At 39.9% G+C, this 12,871-nt stretch overlaps 1 protein-coding gene and 1 pseudogene across 7 annotated transcripts in view; both read left to right on the forward strand.

Annotated features, from left to right (window-relative positions):
- ST3GAL3 (ST3 beta-galactoside alpha-2,3-sialyltransferase 3) overlaps positions 1–12,871 on the forward strand; it is a 232,937-nt gene that overhangs the window by 117,084 nt on the left and 102,982 nt on the right. The gene's annotated exons all lie outside the window — the stretch shown is intronic.
- Positions 9,444–9,700, forward strand: LOC307198827 (small ribosomal subunit protein eS27-like; annotated as a pseudogene). Its single transcript has one exon. The product of its transcript is annotated as a small ribosomal subunit protein eS27-like (transcript).

A 12,871-nucleotide genomic window follows, 5' to 3' on the forward strand; every position in this document is an offset into this window, starting at 1 on the left:
TACTGAGGCTTGATTTGTGACCCAAGATGTGATCTATCCTGGAGAAGGTTCTGTGTGCACTTGAGAAGAAAGTGTAATCTGCTGTTTTCAGATGGAGTGTCCTGTAAATATCAATTAAATATGTCTGGTCTATTGTGTCATTTAAAGCTTGCATTTCCTTATTAATTTTCTGTCTGATCTGTCCATTGGTGTAAGTGAGGTGTTAAAGCCCCCCACTATTACTGTGTTACTGTCAATTTCCTCTTTTATAGCTGTTAGCATTTGCCTTACGTATTGAGGTGCTCCTATGTTGGATGCATATATATTTATAATCGTTATATCTTCTTCTTGGATTGATCCCTTGATCATTATGTAGTTCCCTCCTTGTCTCTTGTAACATTCTTTATTTTAAAGTCTATTTTATCTGATATGAGTATTGCTACTCCAGCTTTCTTTTGATTTCCATTTGCATGGAATATCTTTTTCCATCCCCTCACTTTCAGTCTGTATGTGTCCCTAGGTCTGAAGTGGGTCTCTTGAAGACAGCATATTGATGGGTCTTGTTTTTATATCCATTCAGTGAGCTTGTGTCTTTTGGTTGGAGCATTTAATCCATTCATAATTAAGGTAATTATTAATATGTATGTTCCTATGACCATTTTCTTAATTGTTTTGGGTTTGTTTTTGTAGGTCCTTTTCTTCTCTTATGTTTCCCACTTAGAGAAGTTTCTTTAGCATTTGTTGTAGAGCTGGTTTGGTAGTGCTGAATTCTCTTAGCTTTTGCTTGTCTGTAAAGATTTTGATTTCTCTGTCAAATGTGAATGAGATCCTTGCCGGGTAGAGTAATCTTGGTTGTAGGTTCTTCCCTTTTATCACTTTAAATATATCGTGCCACTCCCTTCTGGCTTATAGAGTTTCTGCTGAAAAATCAGCTGTTAACCTTATGGGAGTTCCCTTATATGTTATTTGTTGTTTTTCCCTTGTTGCTTTCAATAATTTTTCTTTGTCTTTAATTTTCGCCAATTTGATTACTATGCGGCTCGGCATGTCTCTCCTTAGGTTTATCTCCTATGGGATTCTCTGAACTTCTTGGACTTGGGTGGCTATTTCCTTTCCCATGTTAGGGAAGTTTTCAACTATAATGTCTTCAAATATTTTCTTGGGTCCTTTCTCTCTCTCTCTTCTCCTTCTGGTACCCCTAAAATGTGAATGTCGTTGCGTTTAATGTTGTCCCAGAGGTCTCTTAGGCTGTCTTCATTTCTTTTCATTCCTTTTTCTTTATTCTGTTCCATGGCAGTGAATTCCACCATTCTGTCTTTCAGATCACTTATCTGTTTTTCTGCCTCAGTTATTCTGCTATTGATTCCTTCTAACGTAGTTTTCATTTCAGTGATTGTATTGTTCATCTCTGTTTGTTTGTTCTTTAATTCTTCTAGGTGTTTGTTCTTTAGTTCTTCTAGGTCTTTGTTAAACATTTCTTGCATCTTCTCAATTTTTGCCTCCATTCTTTTTCTGAGGTCCTGGATCATCTTCCTTATCATTATTCTGAATTCTTTTTCTGGAAGGTTGCCTATCTCCACTTCATTTAGTTGTTTTTCTGGGGTTTTATCTTGTTCCTTCATCTGGTATATAGTCCTCTGCCTTTTCATTCTGTCTATCTGTGAATGTGGTTTTCATTCCACAGGCTGCAGGATTGTCCCCCATTTGTTTATTTTTGTTTTAATTTTCCTTATGCTAGGAGGTGGTTTAAAAAGATGTTCCTGTGGTTTATGTCAAAGAGTGTTCTGCCTATGTTTTCCTCTTAAGTGTTTTAATAGTGTCTGGTCTTACATTTAGGTCTTTAATCCATTTTGAGTTTATTTTTGTGTATCCAGGGTCTTTCTTTTTTTTTTTTTTTTTTTTTTTCCATTTCTATTTCTTGGAAGGCTATTTTTTTTTAAACATCTTTATTGGAGTATAATTGCTTTACAATGGTGTGTTAGTTTCTGCTTTATAACAAAGTGAATCAGTTATACATATGTTCCCATATCTCCTCCCTCTTGCGTCTCCCTCCCTCCCACCATCCCTATCCCACCCGTCCAGGTGGTCACAAAGCACCGAGCTGATCTCCCTGTGCTATGCGGCTGCTTCCCACTAGCTATCTATTTTATATTTGGTAGTGTATATATGTCCCTGCCACTCTCTCACTTCGTCCCAGCTTACCCTTCCCCCTCCCCATATCCTCAAGTCCGTTCTCTAGGAGGTCTGTGCCTTTATTCCGTCTTACACCTAGGTTCTTCATGACATTTTTTTTCCTTAGATTCCATATATATGTGTTAGCATATGGTATTTGTCTTTCTCTTTCTGACCTACTTCACTCTGTATGACAGACTCTAGGTCCATCCACCTCACTACAAATAACTCAATTTCGTTTCTTTTTATGGCTGAGTAATATTCCATTGTATATATGTGCCACATCTTCTTTATCCATTCATCCGATGATGGACACTTAGGTTGTTTCCATCTCCTGGCTATTGTAAATAGAGCTGCAATGAACATTTTGGTACATGACTCTTTCTGAATTATGCTTTTCTCAGGGTATATGCCCAGTAGTGGGATTGCTGGGTCATATGGTAGTTCTATTTGTAGTTTTTTAAGGAACCTCCATACTGTTCTCCATAGTGGCTGTACCAATTCACATTCCTACCAGCAGTGCAAGAGTGTTCCCTTTTCTCCACACCCTCTCCAGCATTTATTGTTTCTAGATTTTTTGATGATGGTCATTCTGACCAGTGTGAGATGATATCTCATTGTAGTTTTGATTTCCATTTCTCTAATGATTAATGATGTTGAGCATTCTTTCATGTGGCAATCTGTATATGTTCTTTGGAGAAATGTCTATTTAGGTCTTCTGCCCATTTTTGGATTGGGTTGTTTGTTTTTTTGTTATTGAGCTGCAAGAGCTGCTTGTAAATTTTGGAGATTAATCCTTTGTCAGTTGCTTCATTTGCAAATATTTTCTCCCATTCTGAGGGTTGTCTTTTCGTCTTGTTTATGGTTTCCTTTGCCGTGCAAAAGCTTTGAAGTTCCATTAGGTCCCATTTGTTTATTTTTGTTTTTATTTCCATTTCTCTAGGAGGAGGGTCAAAAAGGATCTTGCTGTGATTTATGTCATAAAGTGTTCTGCCTATGTTTTCCTCTAAGAGTTTGATAGTTTCTGGCCTTACATTTAGGTCTTTAAACCCTTTTGAGCTTATTTTTGTGTATGGTGTTAGGGAGTGTTCTAATCTCATACTTTTACATACACCTGTCCAGTTTTCCCAGCACCACTTATTGAAGAGGCTGTCCTTTCTCCACTGTACATTCCTGCCTCCTTTATCAAAGATAAGGTGACCATATGTGCGTGGGTTTATCTCTGGGCTTTCTATCCTGTTCCATTGATCTATCTTTCTGTTTTTGTGCCAGTACCATACTGTCTTAATTACTGTAGCTTTGTAGTATAGTCTGAAGTCAGGGAGCCTGATTCCTGCAGCTCTGTTTTTCGTTCTCAAGATTGCTTTGGCTATTCGGGGTCTTTTGTGTTTCCATACAAATTATGAATTTTCTTGTTCTACTTCTGTGAAAAATTCCAATGGTAGTTTGATAGGGGTTGCATTGAATCTGTAGATTGCTTTGGGTAGTAGAGTCATTTTCACAATGTTGATTCTTCCAATCCAAGAACATGGTATATCTCTCCATCTATTTGTATCTTTAATTTCTTTCATCAGTGTCTTATAATTTTCTGCATACAGGTCTTTTGTCTCCTTAGGTAGGTTAATTCCTAGATATTTTATTCTTTTTGTTGCAGTGGTAAATGGGAGTGTTTTCTTGATTCCACTTTCAGATTTTTCATCATTAGTGTATAGGAATGCCAGAGATTTCTGTGCATTAATTTTCTATCCTGCTACTTTACCAGATTCATTGATTAGCTCTAGTAGTTTTCTGGTGGCATCTTTAGGATTCTCTATGTATAGTATCATGTCATCTGCAAAGAGTGACAGCTTTACTTCTTCTTTTCCAATTTGGATTCCTTTTATTTCCTTTTCTTCTCTGATTGCTGTGGCTAAAACTTCCAAAACTATGTTGAATAACAGTGGTGAGAGTGGGCAACCTTGTCTTGTTCCTGATCTTAGTGGAAATGCTTTCAGTTTTTCACCATGGAGGACGATGCTGGCTGTGGGTTTGTCATATATGGCCTTTATTATGTTGAGGAAAGTTCCCTCTATGCCTACTTTCTGCAGGGTTTTTATCATAAATGGGTGTTGAATTTTGTCAAAAGCTTTCTCTGCATCTATTGAGATGATCATATGGTTTTTCTCCTTCAGTTTGTTAATATGGTGTATCACGTTCATTGATTTGCATATATTGAAGAATCCTTGCATTCCTGGAATAAACCCCACTTGATCATGGTGTATGATCCTTTTACTGTGCTGTTGGATTCTGTTTGCTAGTATTTTGTTGAGGATTTTTGCATCTATGTTCATCAGTGATATTGGCCTGTAGTTTTCTTTCTTTGTGACTTCCTTGTCTGGTTTTGGTATCAGGGTGATGGTGACCTCATACAATGAGTTTGGGAGTGTTCCTCCCTCTGCTATATTTTGGAAGAGTTTGAGAAGGATAGGTGTTAGCTCTTCTCTAAATGTTTGATAGAATTCGCCTGTGAAGCCATCTGGTCCTGGGCTTTTGTTTGTTGGAAGATTTTTAATCACAGTTTCCATTTCAGTGCTTGTGATTGGTCTGTTCATATTTTCTATTTCTTCCTGATTCAGTCTTGGCAGGTTGTGCCTTTCTAAGAATTTGTCCATTTCTTCCAGGTTGTCCATTTTATTGGCATAGAGTTGCTTGTAGTAATCTCTCATGATATTTTGTATTTCTGCAGTGTCAGTTGTTACATCTCCTTTTTCATTTCTAATTCTATTGATTTGAATCTTCTCCTTTTTTTTCTTCATGAGTCTGGCTAATGGTTTATCAATTTTGTTTATCTTCTTAAAGAACCAGCTTTTAGTTTTATTGATCTTTGCTATCATTTCCTTCATTTCTTTTTCATTTATTTCTGCTCTGATCTTTATGATTTCTTTTCTTCTGCTAACTTTGGGGGTTTTTTGTTCTTCTTTCTCTAATTTCTTTAGGTGCAAGGTTAGGTTGTTTATTCGAGATGCTCCTATGTTGGGTGCATAAATGTTTACAATTGTTATATCTTCTTCTTGGATCGATCCCTTGATCATTATGTAGTGTCCTTCTTTGTCTCTTCTAATAGTCTTTATTTTAAAGTCTATTTTGTCTGATATGAGAATTGCTACTCCAGCTTTCTTTTGGTTTCCATTTGCATGGAATATCTTTTTCCATCCCCTTACTTTCAGTCTGTATGTGTCTCTAGGTCTGAAGTGGGTCTCTTGTAGACAGCCTATATATGGGTCTTGTTTTTGTATCCATTCAGCCAGTCTGTGTCTTTTGGTGGGAGCATTTAATCCATTTACATTTAAGGTAATTATCAATATGTATGTTCCTATTCCCATTTTCTTAATTGCTTTGGGTTTGTTATTGTAAGTCTTTTCCTTCTCTTGTGTTTCTTGTCTAGAGAAGTTTCTTTAGCATTTGTTGTAAAGCTGGTTTGGTGGTGCTGAACTCTCTCAGCTTTTGCTTGTCTGTAAAGGTTTTAATTTCTCCATCAAATCTGAATGGTATCCTTGCTGGGTAGAGTAATCTTGGTTGCAGGTTTTTCTCCTTCATCACTTTAAATATGCCCTGCCAGTCCCTTCTGGCTTGAAGCGTTTCTGCTGAAAGATCCGCTGTTAACCTTATGGGGATTCCCTTGTGTGTAATTTGTTGTTTTTCCCTTGCTGCTTTTAATATGTTTTCTTTGTATTTAATTTTTGACAGTTTGATTAATATGTGTCTTGGCTTGTTTCTCCTTGGATTTATCCTGTATGGGACTCTCTGTGCTTCCTGGACTTGATTAATTATTTCCTTTCCCATATTAAGGAAGTTTTCAACTATAATCTCTTCAAATATTTTCTCAGTCCCTTTCTTTTCTCTTCTTCTTCTGGAACCCCTATAATTCGAATGTTGGTGCATTTAATGTTGTCCCAGAGGTCTCTGAGACTGTCCTCAATTCTTTTCATTCTTTTTTCTTTATTCTGCTCTGCATTAGTTATTTGCACTATTTTATCTTCCAGGTCACTTATCCGTTCTTCTGCCTCAGTTATTCTGTTATTGATCCCATCTAGAGTATTTTTCATTTCATTTATTGTGTTGTTCATCATTGTTTGTTTCATCTTTAGTTCTTCTAGGTCCTTGTTAAATGTTTCTTGCATTTTGTCTATTCTGTTTCCAAGATTTTGGATCATCTTTACTATCAGTATTCTGAATTCTTTTTCGGGTACACTGCCTATTTCCTCTTCATTTGTTAGGTCTGGTGGGTTTTTATCTTGCTCCTTCATCTGCTGTGTGTTTTTCTGTCTTCTCATTTTGCTTATCTTACTGTGTTTGGGGTCTCCTTTTTGCAGGCTGCATGTTCGTAGTTTCCGCTGTTTTTGATGTCTGTCTCCAGTGGCTAGGGTTGGTTCAGTGGGTTGTGTAGGCTTCCTGGTGACTAGTGCCTGTGTTGTGGTGGATGAGGCTGGATCTTGTCTCTCTAGTGGGCAGGTCCACGTCTGTTGGTGTGTTTTGGGGTGTCTGTGGCCTTATTATGATGTTAGACAGCTTCTCTGCTAATGGGTGGGGTTGTGTTCCTGTCTTGCTAGTTGTTTGGCATAGGATGTCCAGCACTGTAGCTTGCTGGTCGTTGAGTGAAGCTGGGTGCTGGTGTTGAGATGGAGATCTCTGGGAGATTTTTGCCATTTGATATTATGTGTAGCTGGGAGGTCTCTTGTGGACCAGTGTTCTGAAGTTGGCTCTCCCACCTCAGAGGCACAGCACTGACTCCTGGCTGCAGCACCAAGAGCCTTTCATCCATACGGCTCAGAATAAAAGGGAGAAAAAGTAGAAAGAAAGAGAGAGAGAGAGAGAGAGAGAGAGAGAGAGTGGGAGGGAGGAGGAAGATAAAATAAAATAAAGTTATTAAAATAAGAAGAAAAAAATTTTTAAGTAACAAACAAAAAAAAAAAGGACAGATAGAACCCTAGTACAAATGGTGAAAGCAAAGCTATACAGACAAAATCTCACACAGAAGAATACACATAGACACTCACAAAAAGAGGAAAAGGGGAAAAAATAATAAATGTTGCTCTCAAAGTCCACCTCCTCAATTTGGGATGATTCGTTGTCTATTCAGGTATTCCACAGATGCAGGGTACATCAAGTTGATTGTGGAGATTTAATCCGCTGCTCCTGAGGCTGCTGGGAGAGATTTCCCTTTGTCTTCTCTGTTCGCACAGCTCCCGGGGTTCAGCTTTGGATTTGGCCCCGCCTCTGCGTGTAGGTCGCTGGAGGGCATCTATTCTTCGCTCAGACAGGACGGGGTTAAAGGAGCAGTTGACTCGGGGGCTCTGGCGCACTCAGGCCGGGTGGAGGGAGGGGTGCGGATGCCGGGCGAGCCTGCAGCAGCAGAGGCTGGCAGGACGTTGCACCAACCTGAGGCGCGCCGTGCGTTCTCCCGGGGAAGTTGTCCCTGGATCCCGGGACCCTGGCAGTGGCGGGCTGCACAGGCTCTCGGGAGGGTAGGTGTGGATAGTGACCTGTGTCTGCACACAGGCTTCTTGGTGGCAGCAGCAGCAGCCTTAGCATCTCATGCCCGTCTCTGGGGTCCATGCTGTTAGCCGCGGCTCGCGCCCGTCTCTGGAGTTCCTTTAAGCAGTGCTCTTAATCCCCTCTCCTCATGCACCAGGAAACAAAGAGGGAAAAAAAAGTCTCTTGCCTCTTCGGCAGGTCCAGACTTTTCTCCGGACTCCCTCCCGGCTAGCCTTGGGGCACTAACCCCCTGCAGGCTGTGTTCAGGCCGCCAACCCCAGCCCTCTCCCTGCGCTCCAACCAAAGCCCGAGCCTCAGCTCCCAGCCCCGCCCGCCCTGGCAGGTGAGCAGTCAAGCCTCTCGGGCTGGTGAGTGCGGGTCGGCACCGATCCTCTGTGTGGGAATCTCTCCGCTTTGCCCTCCGCACCCCTGTTGCTGTGCTCTCCTCCGTGGCTCTGAAGCTTCCCCCCGCTCCCGCCACCCGCAGTCTCTGCCCGCGAAGGGGCTTCCTAGTGTGTGGAAACCTTTCCTCCTTCACAGCTCCCTCGCACTGGTGCAGGTCCCGTCCCTATTCTTTTGTCTCTGTTTATTTTTTCTTTTGCCCTACCCAGGTACGTGGGGAGTTTCTTGCCTTTTGGGACGTGTGAGGTCTTCTGCCAGCATTCAGTAGATGTTCTGTAGGAGTTGTTCCTCTTGTAGATGTATTTCTGGTGTATCTGTGGGGAGGAAGGTGATCTCTGCGTCTTACTCTTCTGCCATCTTCCCCCTCTCTCCAGGCTGCATTTCTATACACTAACAATGAACTATCAGAGAGAGAAATAAAGGAAACAATTCCATTTACTATCGCATCAGAAAGAATAAAATACCTAGGAATAATGCTTGGTAAACTGTAAGACACTGATGAAAGAAACTGAAGACAACACAAACAGATGGAAAGATATACCATGTTGGAAGAATTAACTGGAAGAATTAATATTATGAAAATGACCATACTACCCAAGGCAACCTGCAGATTCAGTGCAATCCCTATCAAAATACCAATGGCATTTTTCACAGGACTAGAACAAATAATTTTAAAATTTGTATGGAAACACAAAAGACCCTGAATAGCCAAAACAATCTTGAGAAAGAAGAACAGAGTTGGAGAAATCACACTCTCTGATTTCAGGCTATGCTAGAAAGCTACAGTAATCAAAACAGTATGGTCCTGGCACAAAAACAGACACATAGATCAATGGAACAGAATAGCCCAAAAATAAACCCATGCACTTGTGGTCAATTAGTCTAAAACAAAGGAGGCAAGTTTATACAATGGAGAAAAGACAGTCTCTTCAAGTAAGTGGTGCTGGGAAAACTGGATAGCTACATGTAAAAGAGTGAAATTAGAACATTCTCTAACACCATATACAAAAATAAACTCAAAATGAATTAAAGACTTAAATGTAAGACTGGATACTATGAAACTCCTAGAGGAAAACGTAGGCAGAACACTCTTTGACATAAATTGTAGCAATATTTTTTCAATATTTGCTTTCCTCTCCTAAAGCAAAGGAAATAAAAACAAGAATAAACAAATGGGACCTAATAAAACTTAAAAGCTTTTGCACAGCAAAGGAAACCATCAACAAAATGAAAAGACAACCTACTGAATGGGAGAAAATATTTGCAAATGATATGACCAATAAGGAATTAATATCCAGAATATATAAACAGCTCATAAAACAACATAAACAACCCAGTTGTTTAAAAATGCACAGAAGCCTTTCCCACGGTGACAACCTCCCCACGAGAACATACCTCTCACAAAGGATCTCCTTCATCCCTCTCCAGAAGAGGAGAAGAGGAAACACAAGAAGAAACACCTGGTGCAGAGCCCCAATTCCTATTTCATGGATGTGAAATGCCCAGGATGCTATAAAATCACCACCATGTTTAACCATCACAAACAGTAGTTTTGTGTGTTGGCTGCTCTACCATCCTCTGCCAGCCTACAGGAGGAAAAGCAAGGCTTGCAGAAGGATGCTCCTTCAGATGAAAGCAGCACTAAAAGCCCCTGGAATCAAGATGAAGAGGAAACCATCCCAATAAACACATTTTGGATTAAAAAAAATGTGCAGAAGACCTAAATAGACATTTTTCCAAAGAGGAAGTGCAGATGGTCAACAGGCATGTGAAAAGAGGTTCAACCTCACTAATTATTAGGGAAATGCAAATCAAAACCACAATGAGGTATCACCTCACATTGGTAAGAATGGCTATCATCAAAAACGCTACAATTAGTAAATGCTGGAGAAGGTGTGGAGAAAAGGGAAGCCCCCTACACTATTGGTGGGAATGTAAATTGATAGAGCCACTATGGAAAACAGTATGGAGGTTCCTTAAAAAACTAAAAATAGAGTTACCGTATGATCCAGTGATCTCCTGGACATATATCTGGACAAAATTATAATTGGAAAAGATACATGCACCCCAAGGTTCATTGCAGTAGCCAAGACATGGAAGCAACCTAAATGTCCATTGACAGATGAATGGATAAAAAAAGATGTGGTACATATATACAATGGAATATTACATAGCCATAAAAAAGAATGAAATAATGCCATTTGCAGCAATATGGATGGACCTAAAGATTATCATACTAAGTGAAGTAAGCCAGACAGAGAAAGACAAATATCATATGATAATGCCAAAATGTGGAATCTAAAAAAAAAAGATACAAATGTACATATTACAAAACAGAAATAGACCCACAGACATAGAAAGCAAAGGGGAAAGAGGGGGAGGGATAAATTAGGAGTTTGGGATTAATGTATACACACTACTGTATGTAAAATAGCTAACCAACAAGGACCTACAGGAAACTATACTCAATATTTTGTAATAATATATAAAGGAAAAAATAATCTGAAAAAGAATATATATGTATAACTTCAGGTGCTATACACCTGAAACTAACACAATATTGTAAATCAACTATACTTCAATAAATTAAGACAAAAAAAGAATGAAATTTTGCCATTTGCAACAACATGTTGCACTTGGAGGGTATTATGCAAAGTGAAATAAGTCAGACAGAAGAAGACAAATACTGTATGATATCACTTATATGTGGAATCTAAAAAACAGCAAACTAGTGAATATAACAAAAAAGAAACAGACTCACAGATATAGAGAACAAACTAGCAGTTTCCAGAGGGAAGAGGGAAGGGGGGCAGGGCAATATAGGGGTAGGGGATTAAGAGGTGCAAACTATAGGTATAAAGTAAGGTACAATGATATTATTGTACAGCACAGGGAATTTAGCCAATATTTTATAATAACTATAAATGAAGTATAACCTTTAAAAATTGTGAATCACTATATTGTATTATATTGTATATAATATTGTACATCAACTATACTTCAATAAAAAAAAAAAAAAAGAATGACCAGGTAGTTCAGAAAAGCTTGAAAATACAGCCCATATGAGGAGAAAAATCAGTTGATAGAAACAGGCGTAAAGATAACACAAATGATAGAATTAGTAGGCAAAGATGTTAAAACATATTCCATATCTTCAAGAAGGTAGAAGAAAGCATGAGAATATTAAGGGAAGGCATGTAAAATATAAAAAAGAATCTATATGAAAAATAGTGTTTGAGAAGAAAAATATACTCAATGTATAAATGACAGATTAGACACTGCAGAAGAAAAAGTAGTGAACTATAAGATATATCAATAGAAACCATCTAAAAACTACTAGAAACAAATGAACAGAGTGTCCGTGAGTGCTGGGATGTCAAGCAGCCTGATACATGTGTAACTGGAGCCCCCAGAAGAGAGGGGAGGGCAGAAAAAGTTTTGAGGAAGTAACAGCCAAGATATTTTCAAGTTTGATTAAAACTATAAACCCACAGATCCCAGAATCTCAAACACAAGAAAAATGGTGAAAACTATACCACAGCACATCATAATCACTCACTTCTCACTACGCACAGGTGCTTGGCATTTGAGAGAAAAAGCAGCCTCCTATTGAGAGCCACAGGAAAAGCCAGGTGTTGCAGGGCAGAGTCAGGCTTCAGGCTTCAGGTCTGCTAGGAGGTAGAGGGAAGTAAGCCAGGTGATTGGCATATGGGGTCCAGAGGGCATTATGAGAAAGATTTAAAGAGGAGATTGGCCAAGGAAGAAAAAACCCACAGCAGAATGGACGAGGACAGGAGAAAAAAAGTCTGTGGCCCATTTTAACAGTGGGTATACCTATTATACCTGGGAGATTGGGCTAGCTTTAAGTTTTCCAAGGACTTCTTGCTGTTCCCAGAAGCTTTTATTTGTTCAGGACAACACATTCCTCCTTCTGGTAAATGCTCCTTCTAACCAGGTGTGTCATGTCAGAATCATAACTTTTCACAAACCCCATCTTCTTGATCACTGTGATTCAGACAGTGGGTGAGGAGCTGATGCAAGCTAGAGCGCTTGTAGCCCTTCCCTGGGAGTTTTGCCATTAGGAGCAGAGATGCCAGGTCTCATGCCCTTTTCAGTGGCAGAACTGAAGATATGGCCTGCGAATTGCTACTGGCTATGTGTCCTGACTTAGGAAGAAAGCTAGTCAGGGAGAGTAAAGCTAACTGAGGGAGGCCTGCTGGCATTCCAGTCACTTTCAGTCATCTCTGAAGCCCTCTGCACCCTGGCCCTTCCCATGCTTTGGTTAATGTGAACCGCTGAATCACCGTATTTGCCTAAGTTAGTGCAACCGGTATGTTGAACATGCAGGAAACATCAGGGGATAAACACAGCCACTTTCATTGGTGTCTCTTTGTCCCCATAAGACGTTTTCAGTGTGGGAGGTCCAGAGAACTTTTTGGTACCTCTGAGGTAATAGAAATCCCATGGTCACATTGAATCACCAATTCCAAAATTAGTGTCCTGCCTTATGGCAATGGTCATAGCTTTCTGTTTGTTCAGAGCTGCAGTGACTTCCCCTCCCTGCACAGGGCTTAGAACCAGCGGTGCCGACCCAGGGAGGGGATGTGCCCTGCTTGTCCTCCTCCTTCCACTCGTCCCCCAGTTGCTGGCTGCGGTTTTGGACCTCTCTGGAGTTGGTGGGGAAAGGAGAGGGAATGAGCAGAGAAGACACAAGATAGTGTCAGCACTCCCTGAACTGGCAAGTGTGTAAAGCTGACCCTTGTGGGGTTCTCTTGTAGACATTTTGGAGACCCCTCCATCTGGG

The sequence above is a fragment of the Stenella coeruleoalba genome, assembly GCF_951394435.1.
Source record: "Stenella coeruleoalba genome assembly, chromosome: 1".
NCBI lineage: Eukaryota > Metazoa > Chordata > Mammalia > Artiodactyla > Delphinidae > Stenella > Stenella coeruleoalba.